A 27,103-nucleotide genomic window follows, 5' to 3' on the forward strand; every position below is an offset into this window, starting at 1 on the left:
AAGAAAGGCCTAGGCAAAACTCTTTATGGGCTTTTGTTACATACTGGCCTTTGTGTAAGGACACTGGCTTTTAATATTTAGCTTAACCATTCAGTCAGTACTGAAACCTTTGCTGTGAGACCTGGCCTATCACATAAAGGATTAAGGTCTTTTTTGCAACTCTATACAAAGTGTTGCAAGACCCTAAAGCAAACCATGGTGGGCGTGTTTGTTTCTGCACACACTTGTACACTCTAAATCCAAAACGTTGGAATACAGTCTCACAGACTTACTTAAATTGCCTTTTTTTTTCTTGTTAAACTAGAACCCACAGAGTGAACTTTTCTCAATTTGTTTATGATAGGTCATCTACTTCTGAGAACTGCTCGCTAATTTTGATCTCGCTCCTATCTCACATTCGTGTTTCATTTTCTTTTTCATAACTAACCTAAGGAGCTGTATCCTAAGTACGAAAATAGAACAGCCTCCCTTTCATTCTAACTTTCGGGCTTTACCTTTGTTGAGCCACTTTGGCAGAATATATTGAGAATTCTTTAACATCTATTTAATTCAGTATCTGGTACGTGTTAGGAGAGATACTAAACATGAATTTATTGGATATCCAAACATACTACCTTTGGAAAAAGTTAGTCTTGGGTAAAGAAATAAAGTTGGAGATAAATAAGCTTTAGATGTGAGTTCAGGAAATATTTTCTCACTTCCATGACTCAGGCTCACTATAACCTTGATTCTGAGCCAAAGAGAGTCCTAGACCAGATCAAGTAGAGGGGTTAAGCCTTGGATAAACATAACAGAAAGACATAGTAAACTGGCCTAGAAAGTATTCCAGGCTCTGTACTTACACAATAATAATTCTATATGTTATGTGGCCCTTCCACTATCCATGTTATTAATAGTTACAGCCTGACTATAGTGACATGCAGAAAATTAGAAAGGAACTAGCCCCATCTGGGTAAAGTGATACAAAGGGAAGCAATTTCCCCTTTCTTGAGTAGTCCTCCCTCTTCCTATAGCCGAGAAGGGTGAAGGCAGGTGGTAGTTATCATTAACAGAGAACAGCTACATCCAAAGAGAAAAGAAAGAAAAAGAGAGAGGAAAAGACATTAACTTGTATCATTGATATGGTTTGGTTTGGTCCCCTCTCAAATCTCATCTTGAATTATAGCTCCCATAATTCCCATATGTTGTGGGAGGGACCAGGTGGGAGATAACTGAGTTTCCCCCCATACTGTTCTCTGGGTAGTAAATAAGTCTCACAAGATTTGATGGTTTTATAAGGGGTTTCCCCTTTCACTTGGCTCTCATTCTCTCTTGCCTGCTGCCATGTGTTTGACCTTCCACCACGATTATGGGGCCTCCCCTGCCACATGGAACTGTGCGTCCATTAAACCTCTTTTTCTTTATAAATCACCCAGTCTTGAGTATATCTTTATCAGGAGCATGAAAACAGACTAATACAACCATTATAATTTGAGTATAAAAAAGAACTATGATCTTATTTTGTAGTCAAAAGCAGGTGAAATCTGGGATATTGGAGTTCATGCATTTCCTTTTCAGTTTTTTCTACTGTACTACTGTTTCTCCAGAGAAAGAATCATGCCATTTTTATATTGGTACTCCTGATGTCAAGCTTATTCTTGCCGTGAGTTGAAAGTGCTTAATAAATGCTCCTTGAGTCAATAAGAGAGAAATAAAGCAGGAAAAACTTTAAAGGTAGTTTAATGCTTTACTTCATTTTGGCATGTATTATATTCCTAAAACATAAAATATATTTTTACCAAGAACTTGAAAGTACAACTATGAATAAGGTATGATTCTTGCTAACAACTTACGGTTTAGTGAAGTAGACATTGATGCATCTAACTCTAATATAAAACATGTGCAAACAGAACACTTTCTTATGAATGTCAGAGGAGGCTTTTCAGAGAAAATGTGGGCCTGACATTCAAATAGCATCATGATCTCCGGAGAAGAAAGGGGTATAAAAAGTGGGAGTATTGCCTAGGAATAGTAATGTGGAGGTCAAGATGGGCCGACATCCCAAATAATTCATTCATTTTTTCAGTCAGATATTTAGCAGATGTTTACTAAACATTCAGTGTGTGAAGCACTCATGAAACAGAGAGTATTACGATGAGGAAAAGAGGTATATCTAAATATTCATTCTCTAATGAAGAATAAGCAGGGAATGCCTAGTGAAAGGAAACATTTTGGGCACTTCTCGACTTAGACAAGGCATCCTCGGGGCTTCTATGCAGCATGTCTTCTTTCTCAGAGAACAAGAGGAGGCGCCTGCATTGGGGAAAGCCAGAGAAGGTCTTGATAAGGTATTTTTACTACCAGCAGGAAAGGCCTGGAATGGATCATAAAGGGCCAGGGCAGGGTATGGAGAGCCTAAAAAGGACAGGAAAAGTTTAGGGATGTATTTAAGAAATGATAATACTTCGGAGTAGAAAATCAAACCAGAAAAATCAAGGTGAGCAGTGAGCAAAAGGGCAGGGGTAACAATAAGCTTAGGTCTAGGAATTCAAGCCTAAAGCACTAGGAAAGGTCTAGAAGAGGTGAGTTATAAGCTGGGTTTAAAGACGACTACTGGCCAGGCCAGTGACTTATGCCTGTAATACCGTCACTTTGGGAGACTGAGGCGAGCAGATCACTTGAGGTCAGGAGTTTGAGACCAGCCTGGCCAACACAGTGAAACCCTGTCTCTATTAAAAATACAAAAATTTGTTGGGCATGGTGGCATGCGCCTGTAACCTCAGCTACTCAGGAGGCTGAAGCAGGAGAATCACTTGAACCCGGGAGGCAGAGGTTGCAGTGAGCCAAGATGGCGCTACTGCACTCTAGCCTGGACAACAGAGCAAGACATCATCTCAATAAATAAATAAGTTAATTAAATAAAATAAAAATGGACTATAATATATAGAGGCAATCCACACATCTCCTCCTCCAGAAGGGCATTATGTCTTATGTTAGAGGATGGAAACAAAAAGAGACCAAAAAAAGTAATATAAGGAGTTGAAGGAGTTAGTGAAAAGCTGAAATTACCAGCAATAATCTGTAAGAAAATAAGTTGGCTTCCATCCCTGTTTTAGAATTTCAAGGGAAGATCCATTTCATTGGGATAATAAGGAGATGAACATAGTTTGTAAATCCTGGAGTGGAGAAATTTATTGTTTAAGCCAAAATCAAGATAATTACAAGGATATTGTCAAAATAGAAGTAAGACATAATCTCCAGAAAATGAATCGTGCAATAAAAATAGGGGAGAAAGATCTCATCCAGTAATTTGTGTACAAAGCAGAGATTTACTTCAAATAAACAATGTACTGTCAGAACAGAGAAACCTTAGATGTCCAAATAAGTGGAACCAGGAGAGACTTGTTCCCTGAAAATATAGGGTAAAAAAATGAGTCCCTGTTTTATTACAGAAGTGTTGGCATGACTGTTGTTGGCATAAGCATTAATATCTACTCCAGTCTGGGTGGGGTGGGTCACACCTGTAATCCCAGCACTTTTGGAGGCTGAGGCAGATGGATCACCTGAGGTTAGGAGTTCTCGGCAAGCCTGGCCAACATGGTGAAACCCCATCTCTACTAAAAATTTAAAAATTAGCTGGGCATCATGGTGCACACCTGTAATTTCAACTATTTAGGAGGCTGAGGCAAGAGAATTGCTTGGACCGGGGAGGCAGAGGTTGGGGTGAGCCAAGATTGCACCACTGCACTCCAGCATGGGTGGCAGAATGAGATTCTGTCTCAAAAAAAAACAACAAAAAATCTACTCCTGATGGTCTAGGTAGCAAGGATCCTAAATGCTGATCCAATGGCATTTTATCTTATTTTATAATCTTATTTTTATCCTATGATTACCTCATTGAATACAACTTTAGTTATACTTTTATCTCACTCACTCAATTAATGGTTTTTAATTGCCAGTGTATATTAAATAATCAGGAAATTTTAAATTTAAATAATTATTTTAGAACTTTACTAAGAAATTGTGATTAATTGTTCTTGGTTGCACCTTGGACACTGGTATTTTCAAATCTTTCCCAGGTAATTCTAATGTGTATTCTGAGTTGCAATTTCCATAGCACATTAAAATATCATCAACTATAAAATAAGGTCCCAGTGGTTTGTTTGGATTGACAGAAAAATCTAATGTTAAGGTTCAGAATCATTCCTTATTAAAGATTACTGCAGAATGAAAGTAAAGATATTCAAAAATGTTCTAAAATATTCCTCCATGAGTAGAAGGCTTCTGAATCAAAATATCCAAGAATAATCATTACCTGTCTTCTTCCTCAAAATCCAAAAGAAATAATGGGAGTTCTAAATACATAATAGGCCAAGGAAACTGAGAAACATCCTGTCCACACATCAAAATAATGAGGAATTTCTGGAAGATAAAAAGTAGATATGATGAAGAAACTGAGACTCAATACATGCCTGAGATGTTACTAAAGAAAAAGTAAGTTTTCTCCCTTAAAACTCTGGAATAAAAAATGATGAGAGAAGGCAGGAAATAGAAGCAAGAGCCAGAAGTAGAAAATACAGCAAGTAATTAATTAAAGCCTGCAAAATAGCTACTCTGTCTCTGGCTGGTAGAGCATCTGGCAACATGGGATGCTAGAAGTGCTGAAAAAGTGATGGGAATAGATTTTTTTATACATATAAAGAGAATGTTAAAATGTACAAGCTCAGTTTAAGACTAAGTGAATACCCATATAACCACGACTCCAGTTAATAGAACATTGCTAGTATCTTAAAATTCCTCTTCTGGATAACAACTTCTTTTTCTCCTAAAAGTAACCACTAAACTAATTTGATGATTATCATTTATTTTCTTATGTTTTAAGAAAATCATTTATGGTTCATGTTAGAGGATAGAAGCAAAAGGGGACCAAAAAAAGAAATAGAAGGAGTGATCTATGATCACAACTATAAATATTATTTGGTTTTGGCTCTTTTGGGACTTGATACACATGGCATCATGTATATACTCTTTTGTGATTGCTTTTCTCACTCAACAATATATTTCTAAGTTTCAAACTTGTTGATGTATGTGTGTACCTGCAATTCATTCCTTTTCACTGATAGATAATAATCTACTTTATAAATATACATCCATTTTTTAGCCAATTCCTGCTAAAGTATATTTAGACTGCTTCCATTTTTTAAATTTGATGAACAGTGCTGCTATATTTTTGTAATAATTCCTGATGTACATGTGTAAAAAATTCCCTTTGTTATATTATACTTTGTTATATTGGAGTAATATAGTCATATGTTCAACTTTCTTAGGGTATGCCAACCTATTTTCAAAATATTTGTACCAATTTACACTCCTATCATATGTATATGTGAGATCCTATTGCTTTGCATTTCTTGCCATTATTTGAATGATTAAAGATTTTTTTTTTTTTTTTTTCTTTTTTTGAGATGGAGTCTCACTCTGTCACCCAGGCTGGAGTACAGTGGTGCAATCTTGGCTCACTGCAACGTATGCCTCCCAGGTTCAAGTGATTCTCCTGTCTCAGCCTCTCAAGTAGCTGGAATTACAGACATGCACCACGAGTTTCACCACGTTGGCCAGGCTGGTCTCGAACTCCTGACCTCAAGTGATCTGCTTGCCTCAATCTCCCAATGTGCTGGGATTACAAGCATGACCCACCACACCTGGCTTTGAATTATTAAAGTTTTAAAGCTTAATCGTGTGTGTATGTAAAATTATCTCATCATGACTTTCATTTGAATTTATTTGATTACAAATGATACATATTTTTTGTAGTTTATTAGTTATTTGGATTGCCTTTTTTGTAAATTTTTTATTCAAACTTTTGTCATTTTTATTAGACTGTCCCTATTTTTCTTACTTATTTATGATATCTTATTAAGTTATTAATTCTAAAACTTTATTGGGCACTTTCTATGTCCTGGGCCCTGTTCTAGATACTTGAAATACATAATTAGAACACACACAAAATATACATATCCCTAAGTAAATATTCTCTGCTCTTAGACACCTACTAGTGTTGGGAATGAAAGGGGGGAAATAGGCAATAAAAATAAAAAGGTAAACTATGTTGCATTTTATAAGTTAATAAGTTCTACTAGTAAAAAAAAAAAGAGGAAAAAATTTAAACAGGGTAAGGGGTGTTAGATTGCTAGTGTTGCATGGAAATGGAGCAAATTACAATGAAAAATACTATAAGAATAAACCTTATGAAGATACAACTGAGGGTGTGAGTACATGAATACGCAAAGTTGAAGCCTTCATCATCCTGGATCCTATAGTCACTATGATGATCAGAGATCATATAACATGAGCAGAGAAGTGTATTGTCTCAAGCTATTGAGATATGTGGGTTGTTCTTTACTAGATTGTTATCTGGCTCATCCTACCTGAGGCAGGTACAGTAAGAGGCACAAATAAAAAGACTATTGTGATATTCTTCGAGTATAGAATTCTTTAAGCAAAGAAGACAACCTAGAAATTGTCAAAGAAGGGAACAAATTTGATTACATAAAAACGAAAAGCTCTCTGTAGAAAATGTACCACAGAAGAAGGATAATAGATGTATAATACTTTGTGAACAAAATGGAAGATTTATACACAAGGAATAGACACCCGTAATGTACAAAGGGTTCTTATGAATCAGTTAACAAAAAAAAATTGTTCTAGAAACATGGACAAGGAATATGGATAAGCCATTCAAACAGACGATCTGTATTACATAACAGAATATTCACAATACATCAGAAATACACACACACATATTTCATACCTTTTTAAAAGTATACATATTATATATAATAAAGTGTATATATATAAACACACATATGTGTACATATACATACACACACTATATACATATATATTTTATTTGTATGTGTACAGAAAAAGTTGTGGATGATATATATTAACCATTAGAGTTTGAGAACTTTATCAACTGCAAGATCTTTAATTTTACAAAACAGTTAAAAATGTCAGAGTATGGTTATGTTTGGTAAATTTCAGTTAGCGATTGAACATGATTGTATTGTGCAGTTTTGGTTATACTGTCCTATAAATATCATTTAGGTCCAGTTGGCTAATTATATTATTCACAGTCTCTTTACACTGATTGATCTCCCTGTTACATAAGTTACTGAAAGGAAAATATTAAAATTTCAAAGAATTATTGCAGATTCACCTATTTCTTTTTGGGGTTTTGTAATCTTTTATTTACATATTTTAATGCTACGTTACTAAGGAAAATAAACAAGATTTTTAAAAATTATCTTTTTTTCTTGCTTGTTATTCATGAACTGTAGATTTAAGACGGTTATATCTTCCTGTGAAAAAACATTTTATCATTGTGAAATATCCTTATTTTTCTCTCATAATACTCTTTGTTTAGGTCTACTTTGATACTGTTATAGTCGTATCAGCATTTTTTTATTAGTATTTATTATACATAGCATATTTTTACATTCTTTTTTTTAACCTATATATTTTTTTATTTCAAATGTGTTTCTTGTAAGTAGCATATAGTTGGAGCTTTTAAAAAAATTTAGTCAAACAGATTTGACTTTTAACTGAAGATTTTTAGTCCGTTTAAATATAACATATGAACAAGCATGCAACATCATTGGTCGATATGAAAATGCATGTAAAACCACAATTAAATGCCTCCTTAAATCCAGCAAAATTGTTAAAATTTAAAAGAATGACAATAGCAAGCTTTGCAAGAACATAGACCTACTAGAATTCTTATACATTATTAGCAGCAGTGTTAATTGGTTAATAAAGCCACTTTGGAAAATGTTTTAGCAGTATATTCTACTAAACTTGAACACGTGGGGCTTAAGACACGTAATTCTACTCTTTAGTATACACCTGATAGAAATTTGATGAGTGTATAAGACATGCACAAAGTATTCATAGCATCCTTAATAATGAAGACAAAAACTGAAAATAACTCAAATATCTATCAACAGGAATACTGATAACTAAACTTTGGTATACTCATGCATTGATATACACACATCATTAGAAAAGAACTGATATATAGGAAAACATGAATAAATCACATTGACATAATGTTGAATGAAAAAAGCCAGAAAAAAAAGCTGTATATACTGTACAATTTAAATTATATACAGTTTAATAAGAGGCAAAATTAACCTTGGGTGACAGATACCAGAGCGTGGTGACTTGTGGGAGAGGATGACCAGTAATAAGATTGATTGGCATGAGGAAACCCTCTGATATGCTGAAAATGTTCTATATCTTGACCCGAGTAGTGGTTTCATGGGTATATACAGACATAAAATGTCAATCTGTACACCTGACATTTGTGCACTCTAGGTAAGTTACACCTAAATTTAAAAAATGAAAATAAACATCCAGTTTTTCATGTTTAAGAAAATCCCAAAGTCAGTATATATGAAACTAACTTAACATACACTATTTGGGGTTTATGTTATCTTTCCATAACCTAATGTTGGTTAAAATGAGTTGCTTCCCTATAGTCCTGTTCAGCAGAATAGACATATTTTGGGTGTTACCGTTTCTAAGTTTTTGAGCTGTGAAACTGATGCTTGGTCTTCATGAAGTGTTGTGCTGAAGACACAATGAGGAGAAATGAAGAAAAATATCAGAGTGTCCAATTCTGAATTTTATTATTCTTTCCCCTCCAGACAAATAATTTTTCCAGATAAATAATTTATTAAGGATAATAATTTTCCTTTATGACCTTCCCCAGGTATTTTTGTCAATGTTGAGATGGCTGACTAATAGCATTTTTGGAAGCATTTTCACTGTACAAGAAAGTAGTGACTATATTCACGCTAGTGAAATGTGCTAATGTTTTCGCTTTTAAGAATGCAACACATTTTATCCCTTTGAATAGCTCAATTAGAATTTCCTTAAAAGCTCAGGTAAATACACACTACACTGTGAAAGATACCGCTACTAGAAAGTAGACAGGTGGAACCTCTGGAACAATTAAGTAGATGAGATGTGAGAACAGAAGTGTTGTTTTAATAGTTTTGTGGCTGATTCTGAGATCAATGGAATTATTATGCCAAGTGTTCCTCTTGTCTTGCTTTGATCTAGTAGTAGATAATTTTGAGAATGAATATTGCCAATAATCCTCCTGGCAGCATATAAGCCACTTAGAGTAGTTTCAAGAGTACCAGTTCTAGAGTAAGGTTGCTCAGGCTCTAATCCTGTAATCACCAGGTCCATGCTGGGAGTCCAGACACAAGCTACTCCATTTCTCTGAGCTCAGTTTCCTCATCGGCAAAAGTGGTAACAATACATTCCACACAGGCTTGTTGTGAAGATTAAACACAACAGTTTATATTTAAATGAGGAAAAGTTGTTTATCCATTTGTTTATACTAATCATGCACAGCAAGAAGGATGAAAGATGTAGAATCCAGCCGGAACTGAGAACGTACATAGTAGATTTTATAGTAATGATTTCATGAGACAATCCACTTAAATTGATTTGAATGGTACTTGGTATATAATACTTGATTAATAACAGCTCTCTTTATGTTAATTTTTACCACTTTGAAAAAATGTGCATATTTGAAATCTAGATATACCTTAATTCTTATGAAGATTCAGAACAGACATTAATTTGTTTTTAATCTGTGTTGTGCATTGATGACAAAGCATTAGAGTGGAAATTTGGAAATCACTGGGCAAAGGTGATGAGGAACAAGTGACTCTTTCCTTCCTTTCATTTGTTCCTGTGGGTTCTCTTTAAAACCTGTGCTCTATGCAATCATATTATGGTATTCCCTGTTTCCTGTATGACAGAATGGGTGATGATTAGAACTTCCTACAGTCCTTCATATTATTCCCTCTTCCACATTATTAAACTTTTTTCAATTAGGCTTCCAGTTCCTTCAGATAGATTAAAAGTGAGCCCTCTGGATTCAAAGGAAGCTCCCTTGTTACCTAGAGCCCAGGTATTCCAGCTTCTCAGGTAACCAGAAATTAATCTTTTCACTACCCCTCTATGGAGAGTGACAAGTTTTTAGAGTATTACAAATAAATATAGCATCTTCTCAGTGATTCATTTTGCATTAAAAAAAAAAACACACACACAGCCACTGAATAAAAAATCCTTGAGGACTCCATTTCATTTTATGCCTAGCAGCAAATATTACAGGATTGTGGAGGCAGTTAGAAATGGTTCAGCTCTAATTTAACTTGTCTGCAAAATGGCTTGTAGCCCACTGTCTACAGGATACCAAAACATTTGATGACAGGTGAACACCTCAGCTGGCCATCTGGATAGTTACTAAATGCCAGTCATATGGGATTGCACAAAGAGCTGAATGGATGACTGAATTTTCACTTTACTTCCATTTTTTATCTTTTCTCCATATTTCATCCTTTTCTGATTTCCCTTCTTATTCATCTATAATAATAGCCATTAGGTGAACAGAATTTTCTTCCCGAATGGCATGGCTTTCTCTCTGCCAGAATCTCATCTTCCTTCCTCCATAGGACTTAACCCTGGTTGAGGATCCAAGCAACTGATAAATTGTTAATAGACTTCCGCACATGTAATTAATGTTGGCATTCTTCCAGGGCTCTTCTGTGAGTTTGGGGTGTGAATATAGCTGTCCAACAGATAAAATGTGTGCAAAGCTCTGAATACTTAGTAAATTTCCCAAATGAATAACATCTTCGGTGCCTTTGATCTTGATTAAAGAGAGAGATGAAGATATATTTGGCCATCCAGTCTACTTTGAATTCATGTTCCTTATCATCATGTCTTGCTGTCTGTATAAACTTTGGCAATTTTTCTTTTACTTTGAGTGCCCTTTTCCTCACAAGGAAAAACAAAATAGCCTATGAGGGTTGCCGTGTGGACCAAATGAGATACCAAAATCTGAAAAAGTTCCTTTGAAACTGTTGAGGGATTTACAGTTGTGAAGAATAGGGATGTACAATACTATTTACTATGGAAAAAGCATAGCATCAGAAGCTGAATACAAAGTAGAGACTTAAAAGCTTAGAAGGACCTCAATGACAAGAATCCTGTCATTGTATTATTCCATGCTCCAGATATTAGCTGAAATGAAGTGACTCCTTCAGATGTTTGCTAAATGAGAAAAACACTTTAAGAAACTATGAAAAAGAAGAATATTTAAATTTTAGTATTGTTATATTCTAATAGATTCAATCTCTTATAAAAAGCGATTGTTTTCCACCTGCTAAAAATCAATTATTACTTATTTCTTAAGGGATTACTATGTACCAGGCACTTGACTGGAACTACAACAAATGTAAAGAAACCATTCAAATATCAAGGAGAAAGAATTTTGATTTGGGCTAGTGAATTCAACCTATCTGTTCAATTCTCTTTTGTCTTCTTCACCCTTAGCCCCTTCCAATTAATAAATTTTTATCAATATAACAAAGAATAAAAATGTTAGAAACCTGCAAAATTTTATAAAGGAAAAGTTTCCAACCCCCAAGTCACTGAATACAGATAACCTGCCGAAGGATTGTATGTAATAAGAAACTCAAGAAGAAGGTCAGCAAAGCAACCAGTCTGAGTGACATGGGCTGGAGGTAAGGCTGGAAGTCACCCTGCCTCCCCAGGTAATAGTCAGGTAATAGACACTGAGCAGATGGAAATTGGGAACATTGCTTAAAAGTAAAATAATATATAATTGCTCAACTCAAAAGAGACATGGAGGTAGAAAGGAGTCTACTGGAAGTTGTAAATACCATGTGGAATTAGATGACCATCCAGAGAATTCTTAGAATGTCCTAGAACTCAAAGGCAAATAATGAAGAGATTCACATAATGATTAAAAAAACAGAGGAAAAAAACATGAATAATAGATCCAAGATTATGTGTACCTGTATATACGTGAGTGTATACACACTCAGAGTCCTTTTCTGCTCTCTATTTTGTGAAATAACTCCACCTATAATAAATACCGTACCCAGATGAGTACAAAATATTTCTATATTCTTTCAAAATAGTTTTCTGTTTATTTTTAAATGCTTAAACTATTTCAGGGAACTGAAAAAAATGAATTTAATTAATGAGAGCAAAACCAAAATCTTAAATAGAGAACTCAGAAAACTATGCAGACCTGTCTGAGATACAGATGCAAGAATCCTAAATACAACATTTGTATATTAAATTCAAAATAAATTTCTTAAAAGAATAAACTGTCAACACTATTCTACTTTTGTCTAATAAACTTATTTGTAAGTAAAAAAAAAAGTACTTGGATTTTGATTAATATTTTGCTTAAATGATAGATTGATCTTCAGATAACAAATTTATTGACCTAAAGAATTTTTTAACTTTTCTAATGTTAAAACAATATTCTCTACTTTCAACTATTACTACTCAAATTTTTTAACCCAAGTCTCCTTTGGATGAGCCACCCTATTTTAAAATGAGGTTTAAGCTTATACACACATTTTTACTATAATCATTTGATGTTAATGTGATTGATCACTGAGTCTGCTTCCAGTAGACTTTTGTACATCGGGAAAAAGGAAAGTTGAACTCTAAAGGATCACTTTCAACATCAAATCCATGTGTATATACATGGACTAACTGCTGCAGTAACAAATCCTCCACATTTCAATGGCTTCCAGCAGCCTGTTTCTTTCTTGCTTATGTTAAAGGTCCATTGTAGTTGGCTGAGACCTCATGCTGTCTTTACTCTGGATCCCAGGTGGACAGAGTTTCAAGAATCTAGACAATGGCTGGTGTACTGGGCTGAATAATGTCCTTTAAAGTTTCATGTCCATCTACAACTTCAGAATGTGATCATATCTGGAAATAGGGTCTTTGCAGAATTAGTTAAGCATATTGAGATAAAATCACCCCAGATTTAAGGTGGGTCCGAAATATAATGACTCATGTTTTTATAAGAGGAGAGGACACAGAGACACAGAAAGTGATGTGAAGATGGAGGTAGAGATTGAAGTGATGCATCTACAAGGCAAAGAATGCCAAGTATTGTTAACCACCAGAAACCAGGAGGGAGGCATGATCTCTCCCTTGGAGCCTCCAGAAGGAACCAACACTTCTAACCCCTTCATTTTGTTTTCCTGGTCTCCTAAGCTATAAAAGGTTAAATTTCTATTGTTTTAAGCCACCTAGTTTGTGCTAATTTTTTATGGCAGCCTTATAAAATTCATATATCTGGTGACTTAGGCAATAGGTAACCGAGTTCTAGAGTACGTCTCACTTTGTCTCAGCGTAGAAGTGTCCTGGTTCCTTTCCACTCGTAACATGTTAGCCAAAATGACTTACACACTCCCACACAACCAAAAAAGAGTCAGGAAGGGCAATCCTATCATGTGCCAAGAAGCAGAGAACCAGAAATATTTGGCAACAGTACTAATGACTAGACTGAACCCACTGTATTACTCTGCTTTCAGAGGCAGAAGGGCAGGAAAAAATACATCTTCGCAAATGCATTCTGATGAAAATAGATAACAGGGATATCCTATTCTCTTGCGATAGAGAGAGACTTTGCCCTCCAAAGCGACATTCCGTATATTCTTTCTGATAGATACATCAAAGTTGAATTACAAATTTCTCTTAAAATTTGGCAACGCCTCAACATTAGTAAGAAAAGCCTTCCTCATAATCCTCTAAATGGCATTTTCAGAAACAACATTAGGAAAACATTGCCTGAATTCATTCTGCAGAGATGGGATTTGGATATTTTCTTTGAAATAATTTTTAAGACTCTTGTCTTTATAAGCTTCATTAAGACAAAAAAATAAAGAGGCATTTTAAGAGAAAAATTACTAAATTCATAGTTGGAGTCTGTTTCTGTTAGAGGTAAATAAATCATAAAGAGAAATAATGCTGGTGTTTTAGATTCAACTTATACAAAACTTCAAAATACCAGTCAAATATTCCCAGCTTTGCTAAAAGCTATACATTTTTGATAGTTTGAAGAATTTAGTCTTATGCCTAGTTTTAGGAAAGCAGGGGGAAAAGAGGCCAGCCAGGCTGTTACCCTTTGATAACAGAGCATAAGACAGAATAACTGAAAGCATTCAAACATTTTTGAGATTTTCTTCTGTAAATTTTGTACTTTTTAATATACTGTATCCAAATGGCTCTCTGCCTCCTATTTTTTATACTATGCAGAATTAAAGTAGGTGTTTTTATTTATAATATTTTTTATTTGGATGGGTACGTAATAGGTGTATATATTTATGGGGTACATATTTTGATACAGGCACGATGGGTAATGTGATTATTATGATCACATCAGGGTAAATAAGGTATCCGTATCCTCAAACATTTATCATTTCTTTGTGTTAAAACATTCCAATTTTACTTTAGTTTTTTAAAAAATATGTAATAAATTATTGTTTACTCAGCTTGATGTGCTCTCAAATACCGCATCTTATTTATTTTACCTAACTATATTTTGTACCCATGTAACCAACCCCATGAAGTAGGTATTTTTAGATTGCAATAGACACTTCAGTATGTGATTAATGTTAAAAACTTGACTTTAAATACTTATTGATACCTTGTCCTTTTTCAATTTAAAATCATTAACTGAGAATAGTATTTTTTAGTACTATTCATTTAAAATAATGTTACATTATACCTAATTTGCCCTTAGCTATTTTTGGGAAAGACTACTGAAAGAAATTCCATACAGAGTGAAATAGAAAATATGTTAGCTTGTATGAGAAATTTAACAGCCTCTTGCCTTCAGACATTTGTAAGCCACTGCCCCATTTTCAGCTCAACCAGTTATCAATTGTATTTTATTTTTAGTGACTTTTAAAATCATGATCATGTTGAACATTTTAGGCAAAAGTAATAAATATTAATACAATTATGTTGTTAATTGTGAAGAAATTTATGTTTGTTTGGTCAAAAAAACCCACAAAAAACCCTTCATTTTATGTCTCTTTGTGTGTCAGTTTCTTCACATGGAAAACTATTTGAGAAAGAACACTATGGCTAAACTATTGTAAGGAATTGTTGCCTAATTCAAATCTTCATAGAGCAAGGCAAATACCCGGTATGCAACAGTTTTGCATGTAATTTACTTCCTTATGATGAGATGATTTGTTCTTAAATAGATTACTGGGCTGTTCTGGAAGCCAATGCTTAGAAGTCAACGATGTGAGATAATCTGCTTCCTTTGTCCTATGAGCATTTTTTAATTAAAAAATTTAAAAATTTAATTTTTGCAAAAATGATGTTCATGACCCTAACATTGCTGCATTATTATTATTGTTTAATTTTTAAACTTTGGGGGTACATAGTAGGTGTACATATGCATATGGTACATTAGATGTTTTGATATAGGTATGCAGTGCAAAATAACCACATCAGAGTAAATGGGGTATCCAACACTTCAAGCATGTATCCTTTCTGTTACAAGCAATCCAACTACACTCATTTAGTTATTTTAAACTGTACAATTAAATTACTGTCTATAGCTATCCTGTTGTGCTATCAAATACTAGATCTTATTCATTCTACCTGTTTTATTGTACCCATTAACCATCCCCACTTCCCCCCCAACACCCCCAGAAGCTTTTTCCCATTTTTAAAAATCAGATTATTAGACTTTTTTCCTATAGAGTTGTTTGAGCTCTTTATATATTCTGGTTATTAACCCCTTGTCAGATGTGTAGTTTGCAAATATGAATATATTATCCCATTCTGGAGGTTGTCTCTCTCCTTGTGGACTGTTCTCTTTACTGTGCAGAAGCTTTTTAACTTAATATGATCTCATTTGTCCATTTTTGCTTTTGTCTACTTTGACTGTGCTTATAGGGTATCGCTCAAGAGTTTCTCCAATGTTTTCTTGTAATAGTTTCATAGTTTGATGTCTTACATTTAAGTCTTTAATCCATTTTGATTTTATTTTTGCATATGGTAAGAAATAATGTTCTAGTTTCATTGATGTGCATATGGATATCCAGCTTTCCCAGAACCATTTATTGAAGAGACTGTCCTTTCCCCAGTGTAGTTTGTTGGCACCTTTGTCAAATATGAATTCACTGTAGATGTATGCAATTATTTCTGGGTTCTCTATTCTGTTTAATTGGTCTATATATCTGTTTTTATGCCAGTACTGTACTGTTTTGGTTACTATAGCTCTGTTCTATAATTTGAAGTCAAGTAACTTGATTCTTCTAGTTTTGTTCTTTGTGCTAGAGATGGCTTTGGCTACTCTGGGTCTTTTGTGGTTTCATATAAATTGTAGGATTTTTTTCTTTTTCTTAAAAGAATGTTATCAGTATTTTGATAGGTATTGTATTGAATCTGTAGACTGTTTTGGGGTGTATAGACATTTTAACAATATTCTTCCAATCTATAAACATGGAATATCTTTCAATTCTTTTGTGTCCTTTTCAATTTTTTAATCAATGTTCTATAGTTTCCATTGTAGTAATCTTTCACTTCATTGGTTAAGTAATTCCTAGATATTTAATTTTATTTGTAGCTAACTAGGATTTTTTACTTTATTTCTTTTTCACATTGTTTACTGTTAGCATATAGAAATGCTACTGAATTTAGTATGTTGATTTTTGTATCCTGCAATTTTACTAAATCTGTTCATCAGTTCTAGTAGCTTTTTGGTGGTGTTTTTCAGTTTTTCCAAATGTAAGAACATATCTTCTGCAGAAAGGATAATTTGAATTCTTCCATTCCATTTTGGATGCCCTTTATTTCTTTCTCTTGTCTCATTGCTCTATCTTGGATTTCTAGTTCCATGTTGAATAAGAATGGTAAAGTGGGCATTCTTGTCATTTTCCAGATATTAGAAGAAATGTTTTAGCTTTTCCCCATTCAGTGTGACAGTAGATGTGGATCTGTCATATATGGCATATTGAGGTATGTTTCTTCTATACCTAGTTAAGGGCTTTTATCACAAAGGAATGTTAAATTTGATCAAATACTTGTTAAGAATCCATTGAAATGATCATATGGTTTTTCTTCTTCATTCTGTTAATACGATGTATCTCATTGATTGATTTGCATATGTTGAATGATCCTTGCATCCCTGGAATGAATCCCACTTGGTCATAATCAACGGTAATTTTAATGTGTTCCTTAATTCAATTTGTTAGTTTTTTTTTTTTTTTTTTTCTTCTTGAGACCAAGTTTTGCTCTTGTTGCCCAGGCTGGAGTGCAATGGCGTGATCTTGGCTCACATCAACCTCTGCCTCCCAGGTTCAAGATATTCTCCTGCCTCGGCCTCCTGAGTAGCTGGGATTACAGGCATGAGCCACCATGCCCAGCCAATTTTGTATTTTTAGTAGAGACAGGGTTTCTCCATGTTGGTCAGGTTGGTCTCAAACTCCTGACCTCAGGTGATCCACCCAGCTCAGCCTCCCAAAGTGCTGGGATTACAGGCTTGAGCCTCTGCACTTTGCCAATTTGCTAGCATTTTGTTGAGTATGTTTGCATCAATATTCATTAGAGATATTGGCTTGTAGGTTTTGTTTTTTTTAATTTGTCTTTGTCTGATTTCAATAACAAGGTAGTACCAGCCTTGAAGAATGAATTTGGAAGTATTTCCTTCTCCTCTGTTTCTTGGAATAGTCTGAATAGGATTGCTATTAGATTTTCTTTAAATGTTTGGTAGAATTCAGCAGTGAAATCAATGGGTCCTGGGCTTTTATTTCCTGGAAGACTTTTTATTATGGTTTTGATCCCATTACTTGTTAGTGGTCTCCTCAGGTTTTGGGCTTCTTCATGGTTCAGTCTAGGTAGTTTTTATATGTCTAGGAATTCACCCATTTTTTTTTCTGGCTCTTTTAATTTATTGGCATATAGTTACTCACAGTAGTCATGAAATATCCTTTGAATTTCTGCAGTATTGGTACAAACATCTCCTTTTTAATTTCGGATTTTGGGTTTGCTTTGCTCTTGCACTTCTAGTTTTTTAAGATGCATTGTTAGGTTATTTATTTGAAGTTCTTCTTTTTTAATTTAGGGATTTATAGCTATAAACTTTCCTATTAGTGCTGCTGTCATTATATCCCACAGGTTTTGGTATGTTGTGTTTTCATTATCATTTATTTCAATAATGTTTTCAATTTCTTTCTTAATTTCTTTATTGATCCACTGTTCATTTAGAAGAATATTAATTTTTGTGTGCTTATACACTTTCCAAACATCCTCTCATTTTTTATTACTAGTTTTATTCCATTGTGGTCAGAAAAGATGCTCTATGTTACTTCAATTATTTTGAAAGTTTTAAGAGTTTTTTTGTGACCTAACATAATCTAACTTTGAGAATGATCCATGGTGCTGAGGAAAATAATGTGTAATCTGCAGCTGTTGCATGAAGTATTCTGTAAATATCCATTAGGTCCATTTGATCCATAGTGCAGATTAAGTTTAATATTTCTTTGTTGATTTTCTGTCTAGGAGATCTGTCTAGCACTGAAAGTGGGTTGTTGAAGTCTTCAGCTATTATTGTACTGGGGTCTATCTCTCTTTAGCTATAACATTTGCTTTATATATCTGGCTGCTCCAGTGTTGAATGCATATACATTTAAAATTAATATATCATCTTGCTGAATTGACCTCATTATCATTATATAATGACCTTCTTTGTCTTACAGTTTTTGCATTGAAATACATTTTTTCATATAAGTATAGCTACTCCTGCTCTTTTTTGGTTTCCATTGACATGAAATATTTTTTGCATCCCTTTATTTTCACTCTATATGTGTCTTTATAGGTGAAGTGTGGTTCCTCTACACAACAGATCATTGGGTTATGCTTTATTATCTATTCAACCACTCTATGTCATTTTATGGGAGAATTTAGTCCATTTACACTCACTACTATTATCGATAATTAAGTACCTACTCATACAATTTTGATATGTGTTTTGGGGTTGATTTGTGATCTTCTCTCTCTTCTTTCTTTCCTTCCTGTCTTCCTTTTAGGGTAGGATATTTTTTTCTGGTAGTATAATGTTATGTCTTGCTTTTTATTTTTTGTGTACCCATTGTATGCTTTTGATTTGGGGTTACCATGAGGTTTGCAAATATTATTTTATAATCCATTATATTAAACCGATAACACTAATTGCATAAACAAATATTTAAAAAGAAAACTAATAAAAACTCTATAATTTCCCCACTTTTTAACATTTGTTGTTTCTCTTTATTTATTATTGTATTGTGTATGTCTTGAAAATGTGTAGTTGTTAGTGTTAACTGATTCATCTTTTAGTGTTTCTACATAAGGGTAGTTTACACACTACAATTACAGTATTATAATATTCTGTGATTTTCTGTGTGCTTACTGTTGCCGGTGAGTAATGTATATTCAGATGATTTCTTATTGCCCATTAACATCCTTTTCTTTTCGACTGAAGAACTCCCTTTAGCATTCCTTGTAGGACAGTTTGGTATTGATGAAATCCCTCAGCTTTTCTTCATCTTTTGATGCCTTTATTTCACCTTCGTGTTTAGAGGATATTTTCACTGAACATACTATCCTAGGGTAAAGGGGCTTTTTTTCCTTCAGTACTTTATATATGCCATGCCACCCTTTCCTAGCCTGTAAAGTTTCCATTGAGAAGTCTACTCCAGACATATTGGGGCACCATTGTACATTATTTGGTTTTCTTCTCTTGCTACTTTTAGAATCCTTTCTTTATCCTTAACCTTTGGAAGTTTGAGTATTAAATGCCTTTAGGTAGTCTTCCTTGAGTTAAATCTTCTTGATGTTCTATAACCTTCAGTAACTTTAATATTGATATCTTTGTCTACATTTGGGAGGTGCTATTATCCCTTTGAATTAATTTTCTACCCCAATATCTTTCTCTCTCTCTACCTCCTCTTTAAGGCCAATAACTCTTAGATTTGCCCTTTTGAGGCTATTTTGTCAATCCTGTAGTAGTGCTTCATTGTTTCGTATTCTTTTTTTTTTTTTTTTGAGACGGAGTTTCGCTCTCGTTACCCAGGCTGGAGTGCAATGGCGCGATCTCGGCTCACCACGGCCTAGGCCTCCTGGGTTCAGGCAATTCTCCTGCCTCAGCCTCCTGAGTAGCTGGGATTACAGGCATGCACCACCATGCCCAGCTAATTTTTTTTTTTTTTTGTATTTTTAGTAGAGACGGGGTTTCACCATGTTGACCAGGATGGTCTCGATCTCTTGACCTCATGATCCACCCGCCTCGGCCTCCCAAAGTGCTGGGATTACAGGCTTGAGCCACCGCGCCTGGCCCCTGTTTTGTATTCTTTATTCTTTTGTCTTCTCCGCCTGTGTGTTTTCAAATAGCCTGTATTCCAGCTCACTATTTCTTTCTTCTTTCTGAGCTATTCTGTGATTAAGAGACTCTGATGCCTTCTTCAGTACATCAGTTGAAATTTTCATCTCTAGAATTTTTGCTTTATTCTTTTTAATTATTTTGATCTCTTTGTTAAATTTATCTGATAGATTATAAATTTATCCTGTGTTAACTTGAATTTTTTTCAGATTCCTCAACATACCTATTTTAAATTCTCTTTCTGAAAAGTTACATATTTCTGGTTCTCCAGGATTGGTTCCTAGTGCTTTATTTAGTTTATTTAGTGATGTCATGTTTTCCTGAATGGTCTTGATGTTTGTGGATCTTCGTTGTTGTTTGGGCACTAAAGAGTTAGATATTTACTCTCGTCTTTATAGTCTGGACTTGTTTGTACGTGTCTTTCTTGGGAAGGCTTCCAGATATTTGAAGGGATGTGGGTCTTGTGATCTAAGCTCTATCTGCATTACAGGGCACCCCAAGTCCAGTAATGCTGTGGTTCTTATAGATTCATAGAAGTACTGACTTGGTGGTCTTGGATAAGATAGGAAAGAATTATTTGAATTACCAGGCCAAGTCTCTTGCTGTCTTCCTTTATTTTCTCCTAATAAATGGTCTCTCTCTCTCCCTCTTCCTCTCCCTCTCCCTTTCTCTCTCCCTCTCCCTCTCTCTCTCTTTGTGCTGAGCCACCTGGAACTGGGAGTGTGGTGACACAAGCCCTGCTGTGGCCACCACTATTGGGACTGTACTGATCTGATTCAGGCCTGAAGCCAAAACAGCACTGAATCTTGCTCATGACCCACTGCAATCACTTCCTGGCTACTGCCTATTTTCTCTCAAGGCCCTAGAGCTCGATAATCAGCAATTGGTGGCAAAGCTAGTGAGGCTTGCATTCTTCACTTCAGGATGATGAGTTCCCTCAAGTTTAAGTGGGTCCAGAGATGCCATTTTGGAGCCAGGGACTAGAGTTAAAACCTTAGAAATCTATTTGGTGCTCCATACTATTGTGGCTAAGCTGGCACTCAAACCACAAGACAAAGCCCTTCCCAGTCTTTCTTCCTATTTTCATAGGCAGAGTCATTTCTCCACACACCCACTATCACCACAAACCCACAGGGGTTACTGCCAGGCTACCGCCAATATCCACCTAAGGTTCAAGGGCTCTGCAGTCAGCTTGTGGTGAATGCTTCCACATCTGGGACTCACCCTTCAGGATAGTGGACTCCCCTCTGGATCAGGGCACATCCAGAAATGATGTCCAATTGCCAAGGCCTGTAATCAGGTACCTGAAAAGCCCACTTGGTACTCTACCCTCCTGTGGCTGTTAGTACCTCAGTTGTAAGGTTGTAAGACAAAGTCCCCTTTACTTTTGCTTCTGCTTGAGAAAAGCAGAAGAGATTTCTGATGTTAGCCACCACAGCTGGGCATGTGCTGACTCTTACATAAAGCTAGCATGTATCGAAGTCTCACCAACAGACCACAGTTTACCACGTGGGTATTGCTGCTGGTTACTCAGGGTCCAAGGGCTCTTTATTCAGCAGGCGATGAATCCTGCCAGGACTATGTCCTTGCCTTCAAGGCAGCAGGTTCCTCTTCTTGCCCAATGTGTGTCTTGAAATATAATCTGTTAGCCAGCACGTGGAATGGGGGCCTCTCAGCTCTGCCAGTGCTGTATCCTACTGTGGTTGATCTGGTATCCCAGATGCAAGACAAAGTCCTCTTCACTCTTCCCTTTCTTTTCCTCAGGCAGAAGGAAGGAGTCACTTTTGTTGTCTCAAGCTACACTGCCTGCAGTTGGGGAAGGAGTAGCACAAGCATTCTCTCAGCTATTTCAGCTGGTGTCTCATAGGTCACATGCCTCCCAAGTCCACTGGCTCTTAGCCCAACTCAGCACTAGGACTTCCCTAGGAATTGCAGTCTTTATGACCTAGATTATCTTTCACATTTATTTTAGGCCGCAGAGCACTGTAGCTCGCAGTGGTGAAGTTTGCTGAAATTCAAGTTCCTACCACTGGGATGAATGATTCCTTTCTGGCTAGGGCTGTTATAAATGCTCCCTCCATGGGCAGGTATCAGCTGAATTCAACCTGGTTTCCTTTCTGCTGTGATAGGCAGCACTGAATTCAATGTGAAACCCCACAATTGTTACACTCTCTCTCCCAAGTGCACAGATTCTCTCTCTGTTCCATGTGGTTACTGGTTACTGCCAGCAAATGGAAGAGCGGTAGCATTAGTTATTGAAAACGATCTTTCCTTCCTTCTTTAAGGTCTCTTTCAGTGAAATGAAATTAAAACCAAGTACTGTGATTTCTTACCTGATTTTTGGTTCTTATGGAAGTCCTATTTTTGTGGAGGTACTTGTAAAATTTTGTGTTCCTGTGGGGGCTGGGAAGAAAATCCATGAAGGCTTTTACTTGGCCATCTTGTTCTGGCCCCTCCTGCTGCATTGCTACTGATATATATCACAATTATAGTTTTCTCGGTCCAACTCAGTTTTTAAGATATTTGGTGTTACTTCGTATAAAAACCAGTTTTAAAATATCTAGACAAATTTACCGTAGCATAATTTACATTTAGTAAAATTCACCTTCTTTAGGATATATTTATTTGAGTTTTGGCAAGCGTGTACACTTGTGTGACTATCATCAAAACCAAATATAAAATAATTACATCACCTTCCCTAAATCATTGCTGGCCCCTTTGTGGACACTTCAACTCCAGTACCTGTCAACCACTGAACTGGTTTGTAGTTTTGCTTTTTCGGCAGTCAAACAAATTGAATCATATGTAGTAACTAAATTTGGGAGTCAGGCCTCTCTCTTTAGTGTAATACATTTAATATTCATCCATGTTGTTATTTACATTAGTACTTGCTCATTTTTATTAATGAGAAATATTTCATTTAAAGATTTGTTTTATTCAGCTTTTAAGAACATTGGGACTACTTCCAGTTATTTCTACTTGTGAATAAAGATGTTACAAATGTTTGTGTAATAACTTTTGTGAGAGCATGTTTTCATTTCTCTTTTGTGAATACTCATGAGGGTGTCACATGATTAAGTGTAGCTCTAACTTTGTAAGATAGTGATGAACTATTTTCCAAAATGGTTACAATGTTTTACATTCTTCCTTTTATTGTATGAACATTAGAGTTGCTCCACATCCTTGCTAGCACTTGGTTTTGCCAGATCTTAGCATCATGGTTTAAATTTTGCTTCCTTAAAGACTAGTGATATTCATCATGTTTCCAAGTGCTTGTTTGCTATTCATATATCTTTTTTGTTAAAGTGTCTGTTCAAATCTTGGGCCAATTGTTAAATCAGGTTGTTTTTTCATTACTGAGTTTTGTGAAACATTTATATAAGCTGGAAGCAAATCTATTGTCAGATATGTGTTTTGTAGATGTTTTTCTCTCAGGCAGCAGCTTGTCTCTATTCTCAAGGCAGTATTTTTCAAAGAGCCAATATTTTAAATTTTGATGAGGACAAGCTTACAAATTTTTCTTTATAAATTGTGCTTTTGGTCTCATACCTAGAAAATCTATACCTAACTGAAAGTTACAATAATTTTCTCCTATTTTATATTCTGGAAGTTTTATTAATATAGGTCTATGATCCATTTTTACTTTTATTTTTTGTACATAGCATTAAGTCAGTTTGTGGTTCATTTTTTCCCCCTCTTTCTGTCTGGATGTCCAGTTGTCTTAGGATCATTTGTTGAAAGATTATTCTTCTTCAATTGAGTCAGCTTTACACCTTTGTTAACAATTAATTGATTAAATTTGTGTGGCTTTATTTCTAAACTGTTTCTTTTACGTATGTATACATCTTTTTGCCACCAATAGCACACTGTCTTGATTGACGCATCTCTGTGAAAATTCTAGGGTTCAGATAATATGAGCCCTCAACTGTGTTAATGGTTTACAAGATTACTTTGGCTATTCTTGCTCATTTTTCTTTCCCTGTATATTTTAGAATCAGCTGTTTATTTCTATTGGAAGGAGAAAAATTTCCTGCTGGAATTCTGAACAGAATTGTATTGAGTTTACAGGTAAATCTGGGAGAATTGACATCTTAACAAATTTAGTCTTCCAATCTATGAACATGGTGTCTATCTCCACTTATGTCTTTTTCATTTCTTTCATTATTGTTCTACAATTTTCAGCTTCTAGATCTTATAATATATATGTATATATATAATGAGATCTATATTTATTTTTGTTATTGTTACTATTTTCAATGGTACTTGAAAAAAATTCAAATTCCAATTGGTCATTGCTAGTATACATAAATATAAATGATTTTAATAAATTGATCTCATATCCTGTGAACTTGTTAAACTCCCTTAGTTCTAATACCTGTTTTGTAGATTTGGGGAGATTTCTCTATATATAAAACCAAGTCACCTGTGTATAGACACAATTTTCTTTTCTTCTTCCAAAACTATATCCCTTGAATGCATTTTCTTGGCTATTATATTGGCTTCTTTTGTCAGTTAATATTATGAATTACATTAACTGCATATCATTATACTTTGAGTTCCTGCTGTAAACTTATGTTGGTCATGATATAGTATTTCTAGCTTTAAATATTAAATATTTTATTGATTAATTTTATATCTGTATTGATGAGGGCTACTAGTCTCTAATTTTCTTGTGATGTCTGTATAAGTGTTTTATTGTTGGTGCTATTGGGGTGTTTAGCCCACTCACGCTTAAAGTAATTATTGTATGTGTGAATTCAATTCTACCTTTTTTTAATTTGTTTACTCAGTCTTTATTCTCTTCCCACTTCCCATTTCTTTACTTCTTTTGTGTTATTTGAACATGTTTTAGCATGCTATTTTTATTTATTGATTGTGTTTTTTTGCTATACATTTTTGCATTTTTAAAAATCATTGTTCTAGGAATTACAATATGCAAACGTAACTCTTCACAGTCTTCTTAGAATACATGTTTTACCACTTTCCATGTAATGTAGAAATGTTATATTCTACCCTGTATATCAGAATCCTTCTGGTCTCCACGGTTTCTGATGTGAAAATTACAGACATTCAAATCACTGATTCCCTATAAGTAATATTGTTCCTTTCCAGATTATATTATTTTTCTTTAATTTTTAGGAGTTTAATTGTCTGAGGATAGGTTTCTTTTCTTTTCTTGCCTTTCTTCTCTCTCCCCTCATTGAGATTCTGAGATTCTTGAGTTTGACTTTGTATGTCTTTGTCAAATTTGGGAAGTTTTCTGCCGTATTACTTGAAATATTTGAGGAACTCTAATAACTCAAGTCTTCAAACTTTTATAATTGTCTCCACAAGTGCCTGAGAATCAGTTTACATTTTAAAATTATTTATTCCTGTTTCACAGACAGAATAATTTATTTTAATCTATCTTCATGTTCACAGACTTTATCTTCTGTCATCTCGATTTTGCTATAAAGTTCTTCCAGTATTTTTTTATAGCTAGTTTTTTCATTTTTGAAATTTCCAATTGGTTCTTATTTTCTTCTTATTCTTTTTCTTTCATTTTAACAGAAATTCGCTTTCTATTCTTTTAAGAGCTTTGGGTGTACTTGTTGTAACACTACTATAATAGTGATTAAAGCTCTTCTTAGATAATTCCAACATCTTGGATATCTCAGCTTTGGTGTCTATTAATTACAAGTTGAGATTTCTGTGGTTCTTCAAATGACAAGAAATTTTAGGTAGTATGCTGGACACTTTGGTATTATGTTATAAGATTCTCAGTCTTATTTAAATCCTGTGAGAAATATTTATATTTTTGTTTGAGCACCTGATTTTTCAGCAAATTTAAGCTCAGATAGCAAATTTTTCTCTGAGCTACAGTTCTAATATCAGCTTAATTTCAAAACTTTTCAAATCCTTTTTACTGCCATCTAGATCTGTGCCATATGTATCATTCAGTGGTTCAATCTGGGGGCTAGCAGTGGTCTATCATTTCAGTTTCCAATGTCTTTTGCATTAGCATTCAATCTATGCAAAATTGCAGGATTGCATTTTGACATTTATCACTCTGCAATCTCCCCAATACTTTCCGTTTACCTGGAGAATCTTTTCAGTCCTTGAGCCAGGCTTTAGTTCTCTCTGCCATGGACATCAGCAACTGCAACCAGGTTTTTGAACAAGCAATGGGAGACCTCAAGGAAAAAGTGTTATAATCATCTCCAATGTGGTGAAACTGAATTCTGGTATTCTTCCCCAATCCACTTACAACTATTTACTTCTCATATTCATACAATAGCTATTCTAAAATCATCAAATAACTGTCCCATGACTTCTCTCCTGGCTTTATGTTTGTATTCATTGGTAAAGGCAATGGACTGTACTTACTCCATCCTACTTATAGCCAACACTTAATCTTTAGGTTTCAATAAAATAAAGGTACAGTATCAGAAATAACATATTCATACTTGCAAGATATGCAATAGAAATTACAATACATTTTTTGCAAACCATGCATCTGACAAAGATCTAATATCCAGCATCTATAAGAAACTTAAATTTACAAGAAAAAAAGACAAACAACCCCATTAAAAAGTAGACAAAGGACCCGAACAGACACTTTTCAAAGATGTACATACGACCAATAAGTATTTGAACAAAAGCTCAACATTACTTATCATTAGAGAAATGCAAATCAAAACCACAATGAGATATCATCTCATACCAGTCAGAATGGCTATTACTATATGTCAAAAAAATAATGGGTGCTAGAGAGGTTGCAGAGAAAAAGAAACACTATACCCTCTTGGTGGGAGTGTAAATTTTGTTTAACCATTGTGGAAAATA

The sequence above is a fragment of the Sapajus apella genome, unplaced genomic scaffold (assembly GCF_009761245.1).
Source record: "Sapajus apella isolate SASKATOON/1434 unplaced genomic scaffold, GSC_monkey_1.0 scaffold12, whole genome shotgun sequence".
NCBI classification, from domain to species: Eukaryota; Metazoa; Chordata; class Mammalia; order Primates; family Cebidae; genus Sapajus; species Sapajus apella.